Genomic DNA, 14,820 nt, shown 5'->3' with positions numbered 1-14,820 from the left:
AATAAAATATACAAGAATATTAATATTTCTTTTTCCTGCAATACTTCCATGTACATTAAAAATCTTTTCGATGAAAGATGGTTTTCTGCAAAAAATATACGAGTCTATTAGGAAATCGTTGTACCTATTAATTAAACAAAAAAAAAAAAAGCATCGAAGTAGCAAGTTTCTGATGGATCGTTCGGTATTAAAAAATTGCAATTGAGCGATTATCGTTCATCAAAAGGTGAACGAGAGAATCGTGCACCATTTAGTAATGGCGGCGAGGATCGTAACACACGAAAGCCGTTTTCCTATCTCAGTCCTCCAGCTCGACCCTCAGGCAGGCTCAAAGACGTCCTTCCAGGAAAGTCAGGTACAAATTGACGAGAGGCTGACACCTCGGCACGTAGAGACGAAAGACAGAAATCCCTCTGGGGACATACAGTTTCCAGTACAGAGTACTTCAGGAGCAAATCCCCTGAAATTTTGATGCCGTGGAAATGAATTCGCGAAAATGACAGGAAATATAGTCCTGTCATTTGACACGAAAAATATTCGTGTCCTTTGACACGCCGCTGAAAATTCGAGTAAATTATTTCGTGAAAAGTAGCCTGCAATTTTTCAAGCACGCCCCCAAAATATGGAAAATCTCTTCGGGGTAAATGATTTCGGTCCGGAGGTGGATTTATCGTTCTTCATTTGGAGAAACTAACGTTTACGAGATACATTTGTGCGAAGTAGATTAAGGACGAGACAATTTGGAACATTCAAGAGATGATAATACCTCTTTATTGCGTTGCAATACGAAAAACAGATGTATAGAAGTAAATATATTTTTTAATTACGATACAAAGACAAGGTACGAATATTGTATTGTTGTTATTTTGATCTTTGGAAGAACATAGTAGGGATAAAATAAAAGAGAAGAGTAAAAGGTACATTACTGGTATAAAACTATGTGTATAAAAAGACTCGAGTGTAAATATTAGAAGAAGAATACGATAATATATAGATTGAAGTGTAAAGAACAGAAATATAATTAATATTGTGAAATAACTATAATAAAGCAAATTCCAATGATTAGAACGAATATATATTCAGAGATAAAAAAGACGACAACGATGTTGCAATAGCGCAACGCATAGCGTGCTCGACGCGCACCAAATTGATCCGAGTTCGAATCCCCGATACCCCAAAAAGAAAAGAATAATTTACACTTTTTCCAAAAATGCAATACAGTTTTTCCCGAAACAAAAACCAACCCGATTACGCGTAGTACAATAAATCCTCTATCCGAATGTGGAAAACAAAAAAAAAATAAAAATCAGGTCAAAGAAAAATTCCAAAATTAGAGCCCTATTATGTAGCAAAGGGACGATGTGTACGTGCTAGAATCCCCGATATAAAAAAAAATAATTTTCACTTTCCCCAAAAATGCAATACAGTTTTCCCCGAAACAAAAACAAACCCGATTACGCGTAGTACAATAATAATAATAATACCTCTATCCGGGTGTGGAGGGAACAAAAAAATAAAATAAAAATCAGGTCAAAGGAAAATTCTAAAATAGCCCTATGTAGCAAAGGGACGATGTGTACGTGCTAGAATTCATTCATATTCCCCCTTGAATTCCGCTTTTCCCTTGGCTGCGCTTCAGAGGAAAGACGACTACACCTTCTCAGCCAATACATTGGCGCGGAAGGAAGGATTCTACATCTTTAAAATCCTTGAAGGATAGAGAAATATAGCCGGCTACGTGCATACATACGTAAGGAACGATCGCTACAAAATTCAAGGAAACGGGACGAGTTTCCAATAGGCATGGGACCGAAACCACGGGAACCATTTTCCACGACGTGACAGGGGTTCACGATTCAGAGGGTTGGAAACGGTTGAATATCACGGAATAGAGAAGAGGGAAGAGAGTGAATGCGCTTTTCTCGGTATTGTGCTGCGCGCTTTCACCGATTCGAGCGTGTTTCGGCGAGGAGGAAAACTCCTCCTCCTTCGTTCTGTGGGTCCGTCCATCATATTTCTCTCTGACGCGCGTTTCTTTCTGCCTTTTACGACGACGGTAAAACTAACAGCCATCAGAGAAATCATTTGACCGTTCGCTCACACTCGTAAAAGTTTTCCTGGCGTTTTCCGAGGCCTTCGGTGAAGAGGGGAAGGAGGGAGGAGGGTTTCTCGTCGCGGCGTCCACGATTCGCGCGGCATACGGGCTCTGCGGTGTCGTTGGAACAATAATTCTCGAACGACGACTAGTTTAGAGGAGCGATATTGCCAATATCGTGTAGGATCCATAAAGTTGGGCGGACTTAGGGGAATGGTTCTGTTGGATATTATTAACATTATCAACGGTATTGCTCGGATTTCGCCAACTGTAAATCCTGGCTGACGTGAACGCGTACAGTCTTAAACACTGATAATCGTCTACTTGGGAAGTTCTAGATGCAGGTGTTAACAGAGTACTCTGGAGACTTGATACTTTACGTTGTTTAGAGTTCCGGACTGCTCCCTGGTAACCGTTCCGTGAAAATATTGAAGTTTCGTTCTGTAGATTGCGCGGGAAGAAGTTTCTACGCTCGGGGAAAATTTACGCTACAGAGGAATATCGATTTATTTAAATTAGCGATTCCATATGACTGTAATCACGCGCCTGATTTATCTGTTGCAACAAGAACTCGAACGTAAATTACAGATACCACGATCACATGTGCAAAATGTTTTTACGTCGCGAGTTTAATGTTATATTCGATCACCGTGAAGCGATTTAACAGGGCTAAGCAAACAAATAAACGAAATTTGTTTCGATAGGTTGATAATGTTCGTTACACAACGCTGTGACTATAATTATTCTACGATGCTGGAGTACATCTGAACGGGATGATATTCTTTTGGAAACTTGTTCCAGAGTATTGAAACGTTTGTGGAGAAATATGATTTCAGTGTCTGCTCACGTGGTAAGCGATGTGTGCTTCTAAGAAACGACAATCCTGCACGTGGTCGTAAAGTCAGCCCTGCACATACTGCAAATTTTCTACGAAATTTTCCACGTTTCCCAACTCCGCAGATTTTGTTGATTTGGTAAAAGATGATTCCCAGAACCATTGCTCTTGAACGTGGAGTGCGCTACAAAACCATTGGTTCTCCACCTGAAACAAAATATTGCAACAAATTAAATCGTTGAAGCTGACACATGAAGAATTCTCCTGTCTTCTATTAAATCAGATATTAAAGTACTCTGTCCAAATGTAAAGTAACATCATTTATCTCGCTAAAAATAATATTTTTATTTTTTAAAAATACCACGATCTTCCTATAAAAAACTGTATGTTTAATGAATACCGGGTACATTAATATTGTACATTTATTAAAATTGTCAACGAATAGAATTAAATGAATCATGAATATATATTTGCAAATATTTAACGTTCAATTTGAAATATATGCATGGTTTAAGTTCTTTGTATAAGCTTCTAAGTTTATAAGGAGCTTCGAGGACCAGAAAGTTTGAGAACTACTGCTGTGGAAGTATATGGTGATCTACGAGATAAATTTTTGTGGCTCGTTCGACAGGCAGTTTTCCAACAACAGGAACATCTTCGTTACGAGTTTATTTACATTTATTGTCGAAAAAAGTGTTGTCTCGACTACAGGGCCTGGGAGTGTGTGTCAGCTATTGACAAAGACATAAACTACGAAGGCTGTGATTGCAAGATTTACGCGGAGAGATGATATTCGGAAGGACGAGAATAGACAAACAGTACGGTTGGAAAACTTCTCGGTGACCTTGAGCGGCCAATTTACTTTGATCCGACCGTAGCCTACTTTCATTCACCGTACATAACATCTTGTATGTTTTCATGCGCAGAACACACCGATATTCTATTTCAGTACAGTTTCGTACCAATAGTGATTCAGTACCAAAGGCGATACCTAAACCGAAGAGTTTCTCATCGAGCCATGTTTCACGATGCCCATTGTAGCAACGAATAAAGTTTACAGGTGGAATACCGCCAATCTGTGTAATATATTTACATTTTCGGTAAAAAGGAAACAACGCCAAAAAAAAGTAGCTACGGATGCCAAGTAAAAACAGCGTTATATAATAGCAAATATGCTCGAATATGCTTATTCGATCGACAAAAATTGATTTCTATTTAATAAAAGAATCCACTCTTTGAACTTAAATTGAAAATGTCTATTACTGATTCCCTGCAAATAATCAAATTCTCAATATATGTCTCTTTCAATTTGTCGATAAGAGAAATAAGAAATAATTTTAACAGAAACACTATGAGAAAGTACAATGTACAGTATGTTTCCTTAAACAAAGTTCACGTAAGCTTTCATCAAACAGTAGAAATATACATTGTACTTATTTTGTAAAAAGACTAGAATTGCAAATACAAACACCTTTCTACAATATCTACGTACAACGAGTGATCAAATACTTCTTATCAGTAGCAATTCTCACAGAATTCCAAGAAGAATGAAAATAGACCTTCGAAGAGTACAAAACGAATAAAGAACAATTCATCGAATATTCGTTCTCAAATATTTCATATTCAACAATCAGATATTTGGTTAAAACGAATAAAGAACAATTCGTCGAATATTCGTCCTGAAATATTTCATATTCAACAATCAGATATTTGGTTAAAACGAATAAAGAATAATTCGTCGAATATTCGTCCTGAAATATTTCATATTCAACAATCAGATATTCGGTTGAAAGGAATAAAGAACAATTCGTCGAATATTCATTCTTGAATATTTCATATTCAAGAATCAGATATTTGGGACACCCGGTAGAGAAGAGAATTCCGACTACTCACGGAATGACCCGACAGCTCCCTCCCTCGTAGACGTTTTCAATGACTACGCAAGACGCGTGAACGAGGGTTGGAAAAGCTCTATTCCGGGCATCAAGACGGAAATCTCGATATGCTGATTAGGAGGGTCGAATACAGAGAGCTCGGTTCAATCGGAGTGCAGACTCGGCTTCTGCATCCATCCACCACTGTGGAATATTCAATTGGTCGGCCTCTCCTGGCCAAACGCGAACACGAACGCGTCCATTCCCCCCCTTTCAATTCTCTGTTGTCCCCCTTCCCCAATTCTGGCCAAGTGGACTAAAAGCCACTCTTTCTTTCGCGATTCTTCGTAGCTCGTTTCGAATGCCGAAAGGCCTTCCGCTTCGCTCGCTTCCGGGCTCTCGCGAACACCCAGACCCGCTCGGATCGTATTCGAAATCCCACGAGAAGGGATTCGGTCCGGTGTTCATGTTAATTTATGGATATTACGCCGTGTAGTTTATTAATAGACCGTCCGGTGGTGAAGTCGGTGAGATTTCATTTCGAGGTCGCGAGTCTTTGGGGATGATCGCCGAGTGTATGCGACAGAATTTCGGTACGTCATTGAAGCAAACAATGGGATATTTATACGGGTAGAAAAATTGTTTTTTTTTTTTTTAGAATTTACGAAACTATTCGAAGGTGGTGGAAAATTAATTATATTCGGAAGATGATTGATTTGTCGACTTTAATTGGGATTATTAGATGATTGTCGAATGTGTAGTGTGTTCGATGAAGTTAATTAAGTAAAGAAAAGAATCTTTACGAATGTGGGTAGAAAAATTATTTTTTTCAATTTACGAAACGATTCGAAGGTGGTGGAAAATTAATAATATCTGGAAGATGATTGATTTGTCCACTTAGGCTAGGATTATTGGATGATCGTCGAGTGTACAGTGTGTCATTTGAACAAAGAGAGGAATCTTTACGATTGTAAGAAGACAAATTTTTTTTAATTTACGAAACGATTCAAAAGTCATGAAAAATTACTAATATTCGGAAAATGATTGATTTGTCCACTTAGGCTAGGATTATTGGATGATCGTCGAGTGTACAGTGTGTCATTTGAACAAAGAGAGGAATCTTTACGATTGTAAGCACAAAAATTTTTTTTAATTTATGAAACGATTCAAAAGTCATGAAAAATTACTAATATTCGGAAGATGATTGATTCGTCCACTTAGGCTAGAATTATTGGATGATCGTCGAGTGTACAGTGTGTCGTTTGAACAAAGAGAGGAATCTTTACGATTGTAAGCACAAAAATTTTTTTTAATTTACGAAACGATTCAAAGGTCATGAAAAATTACTAATATTCGGAAAATGATTTCGTATGTGTTGGTAAAATGAAATTATTCAATAATCGAGTGTACAGAAATCTTTATGAATATAGGTACACAAATTATATTTTTTGTATTTATAAAACGATTCGAGTGCAATGAAAAATTGTTAACAATCGAAAAATAATTTCGTCCGTGTTCGTAAGCTCGGATTATCGGATCCGTGCTAACGGTGATATTATATTTCGATCCTCGTTGTAAGTTCATTTCTCGTAATCCCAGAAAAATAGAATGAAATCGAAACAAATTATTCTCTGTTACAAATGATCCACGTAACCCGATATGTTATTCGTGTTTTCCATTTTGACTCTGTATTCCCGGTGTTCGTTCCTCCAAAGACCATTCGTTGTACCTGCAATTGAATAATTACAAAAATCTATTGCTCCAAAAAAATTAACCTTCGTTTCGTTGCATCTTGCACACCAAAGAGAGCGCAGAAAAATATCTTTCAATCTTTACAAACATTGAGACCCAATCGTTCAAATATTCGCCCAGAGAAGAGTCCACGTTCGAACTTAAGGGCGTGATTAATTGCAGATTTAAGATTTGCGAAATGTACTTTGCAATTTCCCATAATTCCGCGAACGGTTACATTGAAACCTAAATTCAACGTCACTGTGAGTAATAAAGCACGTAGAAGTCTTTTCTCCGAATGTTCAAAAGTTATTCGAGCGGGTCGGTTAAAAATTATGCAAACGATGGAACTTCGAAGGTTTCAAAGGGCTCTTGCGAGAATTAAAAGCGGGTTTTCTTAGGTAGCCGCTTTTTCGACCTCGCCGCTGAGATTCATAACGCTGACTACCAGAAACTTGGCATTTCTACTCGCGAATTTTTATCGTCGCGCCTCCTGATTTACATACATTCTGCATTCAGGTGCAAGCTTTCTCATTTCGCATTCCCTCTCGCCTTTCACTCGCAACTTCGACCAATTCATCTTCCGCTATTACCATCTTCACGGCCACGATTTTCTTTTTTCTATTGTTAACGCTCCCCACTGATAACTGCGTTTACGTTAATTTTCAAACGCCACATCGCGTGTCCTCGACCATTCATTTCGATCCTCAAACTAGCTATCAGCTGGTTGCTGTACACAGCGTACCTATTGATCGCAGCTTACACTGGATATTTCAGCATCGATAGTACCACCAAGAAGAAAATGATTTTACGTGGAAAAGTAAGTCGAAATTGGAGAATTAATTTTGGTTGCTCCTAAAGCTTTGGTTTCGAAGAAATCGATTTTGAATATTCTCAGGTCGAGAAGGAGGCGATTCTAAGTGAAAAATTAAATAAAAAATATAGAATTAATTTTGATTTCTCTTGAAACTTTGATTTCGAAGAAATCGACTTTAAATATTCTCAGGTCGAGAAGGAGGCGATTTTATGTGAAAAAATAAGTCGAAAATATAAAATTAATTTTGATTTATTTTGAAGCATTGGTTTCGAAGAAATCGACTTTAAATATTCTCAGGTCGAGAAGGAGGCGATTTTATGTGAAAAAATAAGTCGAAAATATAAAATTAATTTTGATTTATTTTGAAGCATTGGTTTCGAAGAAATCGACTTTAAATATTCTTAGGTCGAGAAGAAGGCGATTCTAAGTGAAAAATTAAATCGAAAGTATAGAATTAATTTTGATTTCTCTTGAAACTTTGGTTTCGAAGAAATCGACTTTAAATATTCTCAGGTTGAGAAGAGGGCGATTCTAAGTGAAAAATTAAATAAAAAATATAGAATTAATTTTGATTTCTCTTGAAGCTTTGGTTTCGAAGAAATCCTCAGTCCGAGGAGGTGATTTTAAGTGAAAAAGTAAGACGAAAATATAGAATTAATTTTATTTGCTCTTGAAGCTTTGGTTTCGAGAAAATCGACTTTGAATATTCTCAGTCTGAAAAGGAGGTAACTCTAAGTGAAAAATTAAATCGAAAATATAGAATTAAATTTGGTCGTTCGAAGCTTTGGTTTCGAGGAAATCGATTTTGAATATTCTCAGTCCGAGGAGGTGATTCTAAGTGAAAAAGTAAGTCGAAAATATAGAATTAATTTTAGTCGTTCGAAGCTTTCGTATCGAGAAAATCTACTTTGAATATTCTCAGAGTACATATGCACTTAAGTACAGTCACAGAAACGTATTAAAGATCTTTGTAAATATAAAGTTGTTTGAAAAAAGCTTTACACGTATTAAATGTACATCTAAAACACTAACATGTTTTTATTTAATAACGAGTCCAATCTCCTACATTAACAATTGTAGCTTGATATCTTGTATAATTGTATCGACGTGATTTTTGAGCACTTATTACCAATTACCATCATAATGATAAAATGCAGTAATGCAGAATACGTGTACATGCTTCTTGCACTAAGAACGTGTGATTGTAACGTATAAACCCTCTGAAAAAATTCTTTTATTAAATTGAATTTAGAAAGTACAGTTCCCATATACAGCACAAAAATTTTTTGCACAATCAACATTTTAACTTCTGGCATGGTCGATAATTTCAGAATAGTAAAAAGTAGCATCGCACTATTTCTTGGCGCCATTCTCGTAAACCAAGCTTTGAAAGCACGTTTAATCCACTTTGATAGCATACATATAATTCTAACCTATAACAGTGATGCCAAAATCAACTGGCGCCGATAGATATCTGTATTAACGATGACGAACCAGACCACGTAGAAATCTTTAAAATGAATAAAAAGGAGAAAAAAATTATTTCATAAATACTTCTTCATTTCTATAATTTATTTCCATAACTCAGATTCGAAAGAAAATATCTAAACATGTCTAATTAAACTGTCTCTTTTAATATTAAGCTGGTAGAAATTTCTTAACAATTAACAATAGAGAGAAGGAGAATTAATAAATAAAAACCTCTTTATCTCTTCCCCAGAAAATCCCCAATAATCCAACCACTCGAACAACGCACTCTCCTCCCACTAAAAAATCAAATCGAATAGCTTCTCCCCGCTGAATTCTCCGAAAGAGTTTTTCTTTTCCCAAGGAAGGTGTGTACCCTCTTTAAGGTCAGCAAATTCACAAGTTCTCTCGTGGCTTGAGCGTCTCCCTCATAAAAGAACTACAGATCCCCCGTGATCTTAGCTAACCGCGAATTCAGCGTTTCGTTGCCCGGTTGGCTGATAGAGCGAGTGCAGAGAGTCGAAACGGAAGATTTCGCGCACGCGACGCTATAGACTGTATTACCACCTTAATGACCGCGTGGATTACTGGCCGTATTGCGAAACGACTTCTCGTTGCCTTCGTTCCCGCTCTCTTGTTACCCAGGGTCCCTCTTTGCGGGGAATTACGTGACCGAAAGATCGTTACTGTCCACGAGCATTACTCCAGATAGTTCTGAGACCACCACGAGCCAACTGTGGGTGTCTAGCCGGTATAAGACGGGAACGATGAATTATAATGAAGCACGTGGCGTTTGGCTCTAAACGAAGAGTAACCCGGAGTAACCAAACGGAGGACATCACCAGGGGAATTAATCCTTCAGAGTGGTACTACGGGCTGACGTACGGTAAAATTTTCTTTGTGAGAAGAGATAAGCTCCCTTTGTTGAAGTTTGAGGTTACCGTAGCGAGAGTCACGGGTCCAAAAGCAAATGGGACTAGGTTCGGGGGTGTAATTGTTTCGGTACGCATTATTCCGTGACCCCTGAAAGGGTACTGTGTTGTTTCGGAGCCAGCTGAACCGGGAGCAGCAGGAGTGAATCGATGTTAGGGGTCAGGGTAGCGTAATTAACGACGCGATGCTGATCGTGGGTTATCAGGGGCCCGCGATGTGTCTTAGGTCACTTTGTGAGAGATTATTGTATCATTCCGACGACTGTGTACGGAGATTATTGCGTCCAGGCGGTGTATTGATGATGACAGCGTGATCCGGGTTATTGTATTGCGGATTGTAGTGTCTTTCGGGTCACTGTGTCGTACGGATCAATGTGACGTGGATGAACATGTTCTATGGATCATTGTGTCGATGAGGGAGGTGTCGTCCAGGTTGTAGTATTGTGGATCATAGTTGTTTCGGTGTGTTTTGAATCACGGTGTTGTTTGCGTCGAGGTGTCGTAGATCTAGGTGTCATCTTGATCACTGTAACAATGATGGTGTCGTCCAGGTTGTGGTATTGTGGATCATAGTAGTTTAGGTGTGTTTTGAACCACAGTGTTGTTTGAGTCGAGGTGTCGTAGATTTAGATGTCATCTTGATCACTGTAACAATGATGGTGTCGTCCAGGTTGTGGTATTGTGGATCATAGTTGTTTAGGTGTGTTTTGAATCACGGTGTTGTTTGAGTCGAGGTGTCGTAGATCTAGGTGTCATCTTGATCACTGTAACAATGATGGTGTCGTCCAGGTTGTGGTGTCGCGAATCATAGTAGTTTAGGTGTGTTTTGAATCATGGTGTTGTTCAGGTCGAGGTGTCATAGATCTAGGTGTCATTTTGATCACTGTAACAATGGTGGTGTCATCCAGATACAGTATAGTACTGAAAGATCACTGTGTTAAGAATCACACTGTTATCCAAGTGAATGTGTCCTAGATCTAGGTGTCATCCTGATCACTACACTAATGATAGAGATATCGTTCAGATTATAGTGTCATAAATCATCACGGAGTCATTATAGTATCACAGATCGTGCAATAGTACTTTAGTTCACTGTGTTAAGAATCACAGTGTTATCCAAGTGAACGTGTCCTAGATCTAGCTATCATCCTGATCACTGTACCAATGATAGAGATATCGATCACCTTATAGTGTCATAAATCATCACGGTATCATTACAGAATCACGAATTATGCAATAGTACTGAAAGTTCACTGTGTTAAGAATCACAGTGTTATCCAAGTGAACGTGTCCTAGATCTAGCTATCATCCTGATCACTGTACCAATGATAGAGATATCGTTCAGCTTATAGTGTCATAAATCATTACAGAATCACGAATTGTGCAATAGTACTGAAAGTTCACTGTGTTAAGAATCACAGTGTTATCCAAGTGAACGTGTCCTAGATCTAACTACCATCCTGATCACTGCACCAACGATAGAGGTATCGTTCAGCTTATAGCGTCACGAATCATATCGCTTGAGATCACCGTGTTAAAGATCGTAGTGTCGTCTAGGTCACCGTGTGAAAACGATGTTATCAGCGACGATGAATGTGTCGTTGACGTTACGGTACCACAGATCACAGTACGTCCCATACACACGTGTGACTATGTTCAAGATCGGGGTATCATTCGTGTGATTGTACAGTGTAATCCAGGTCCCAGTATCACGGATCATAGAGTGTTTCAGATCACCGTGTTGCACTCTATCAATGATCGCGATAGCATCTCGATCGCTGTAATAGTGATCATGTTGTCATCCTTATCGTTGTATCCAATATCCTACTGTAATCTACAGGATAGACCGCAACGATACAGACCACTGTGCCAGAGCGATCCAGATCGTTGTGTAAGCAACCGTGGCAACGATTCGAAATACTTATCGATAAAATATCATCGAGTGTGTATCATCGGTTACCAAGTGTCAATCTACAGTCCTCGACGAGTGGATTATAAATTTCCCGGTTGAACCAAATTACCAGAGCCTCGTGTGTAACAGCCGTCGTGCCATTAAGGTGATGAATCGGCCATCTTGAATGAGAACCCCAACCCAGCGGCTGTTTCGTAATTGGGGGCGACTTTCAGCTTACCAACGAACGAGCTATCCAGTGGTTAATTCAACTTAATACTCCCCTTAACGCTGTTTATTAGGGGGAGTTTTCGATGGAACTCGTTAGATAGAAGAGCGAGAGGTTCTCGAAAACGTCAAAGGGCCTCTCGGTAGCTGAATCGTGGTGTTACAGACACGCGGGGATTAGAAAAATAAACGTACTACCCCACGAGAAGTCAATTATGGAAATTGAACATCACGATTAATTCCCTTGGCGATACGTTGTCTCGGATAAACCGTGCGAATATTTTTACACCACGTCCAAGTTAATGGGAAATATGCTACCGTTACGTGTATTCGATAACCCTTGACTCACGATAACTCTCAAAGCGAAGTTTCAACAGAGCTCTTCGACATGGTGTATATTTCTGTTTTTAACGTTCTTTTTATACGAACGCATCGGTGTATCTATTTTCAGGCAACGCGAATAGAATTCATTTATTTAAAATTGAAAACAGACCTCGACGACACGTCGTGAAACGAGGTAAACTCGTTCGTGAGAAATCGAAATTTTTTCTGAGTTTCCTAAGTAAAAGTATCATTGAATGGTATTTGTTATTTATTAATTTTAATTATGGCGATAGGAGAATCATTTCGTGGATTTTTTTTGGTTATAAAATTGCAGACCACGAGACGAAGTAAATAATGGCACTAAATAAATTTTTAATATGTGCATTTTTAGTGGAAATCTAGATTGAATTCCAACCAGCAATGGCTGGGTATAGTATTAATAAAGATTTCGATGAATATTAACTTGAAGGATAAACCTGGGGTCGATCTGAAAAATGGTCGTGAAGAGATAAATTTTTTTAATAGAGCCGTAAATGTAGTCATTTTGCAACGGTATGGTGCATTGAATTTCCCGGACATATTTTGATGAATGGTAATTCCAATAATACTATGGAAAGCTTCGTTAAGAATTCGGTCATTTCATCTGCAACAACGTAATTCCAGACAGAATTGAGCACGAAATAAAAATATTTCCGCGAAAACAGATACTCTATGGTCTTTGATAAACAACTCTCGACGAGAAAACAATTTTAATTTTTACTGTAGTGACTTGGTAGTAACAATAACTTGACATTTATTTAAGCTTATTAATGGTTGAATTAATTCGACAAAGAAATAATTTTAATTTTTGTTGTAGTGACTTGGTAGTAACAATAACTTAACATTTATTTAAGCTTATTAATGGTTGAATTAATTCGACAAAGAAATAATTTTAATTTTTGTTGTAGTGACTTGGTAGTAACAATAACTTAACCGAAATATTTCTTCCGATATATTGCATTCATTTGAGCTTATTAATCGCTAAATTAAATTTGTCTCAATGCATTTTTTATAATAATTCAAAGTTCTGTGATGTTTCAACGAAGAAACAATTTTAATTTTTATTACAGTGACTTGGTAGTAACAATAACTTAACCCAAGTATTTCTTCCAATATATTGCATTTATTTGAGCTTATTAATCATTGAATTAAATTTTTCTCAATGCACTTTTTATAATAATTCAAATTTCTGTGATGTTTCAACAAAGAAACAATTTTAATTTTTATTGCAGCGACTTGGTAGTAACAATAACTTTACCCAAGTATTTCTTTCAATATATTGCATTTATTTGAGCTTATTAATCGTTGAATTAAATTTGTCTCAATGTATTTTTTATAACAATAAAAAGTTCTGCGATAGTTTATATCCAATGGATCCTTTGTATAGTATAGCAATTCAAAATGGCGAGATACTCGCAACAAAGGAGTGATTAGAATTTAAAAAACGGTGTGCAATCTAGAGCGACCGATGAACAATTCGAGAATCGATTTGTCGACGATCGATTGGCACACAGTCGCACGGAAGAAGCTGCCAATTTCGACACGCGGAATATGCAAAATTGTGTTTTATTGCACACTGAAGCGCTCCTCGGGTTCTCGATTGGCACTTAACGACTGATTTAATGTCTCCGCTGTATAACGCTCAGGATACAATGCGAAAATATAATCGACACTCGATCGTCGTGTTGCACGAATCGTAAACCAATCAGAGACACGAAATGGGATTCGACGAAATGGAGAATCCAAGTAACATTCGTTTCCTGGAAATGTGTAAACGTGCCGGAGCTGAATATCGAAAAAATTTAAACAGAATCTATTCAATGAAGTTCCTCGAGTTTGGATTATCATCGAGCCTGATATCACATAAATAACGCATAAACGTAATTTTAATTAAAATTAAAGGACCACTTCACTTCTTTTTTAATTTCTTTCGTACATGTTACTTGTCATTGTACAAAATTCTATTTACAATTATCAATGACTAGTCTGGAACTATCCAACAGTGATTCGTACAATTCGAAATTTAATAAACATTACTCTCGTTATAAACTTACGACGTAACTGATACTAAAAATGCGAGAGAATATGATTCTTCGCGCAAAAGTAAATCGAAAGTGCGAAACGAACATTTTTCCTACGAGACTTCGTTTTCGAGAAATTCAATTTTCAAACTTTCTCGGGGCGCGCGCTATTCAATACCACTCCGACGGGTCTGACCATTGCTCGCTATTTTTACTTGCCACGGTGCTTATAAATACCGACGGTGTTGCGTTATTATTTATTTCAAAAACAGATAACACCAGCGTCGATGTTTGCGAAGAATTCGAGTAGAAACAACGAGAAATGGTCGGACGCGTTCACCGAATCCGCTCGTATCCCCCAAAAATATTCAAACTCGATGTTCTCGAAAAGGAGGGCTCGTGGAGTGAAACGGTATTCTACATTTTCGCTTCATTTTTTCGCGAAGAATCGTCCCCTTTCCGATCGTACCATCAATCCGACCCTAAACACGTGTGCTCCGATACGAAGATCGTTCGATTCGTACGAAATCGTACGCGTACTGTACCGTGGACTGTCTCGATACAGA

This window comes from Ptiloglossa arizonensis, chromosome 5 (genome assembly GCF_051014685.1).
Source record: "Ptiloglossa arizonensis isolate GNS036 chromosome 5, iyPtiAriz1_principal, whole genome shotgun sequence".
NCBI lineage: Eukaryota > Metazoa > Arthropoda > Insecta > Hymenoptera > Colletidae > Ptiloglossa > Ptiloglossa arizonensis.
This window is presented reverse-complemented; position numbering follows the sequence as displayed.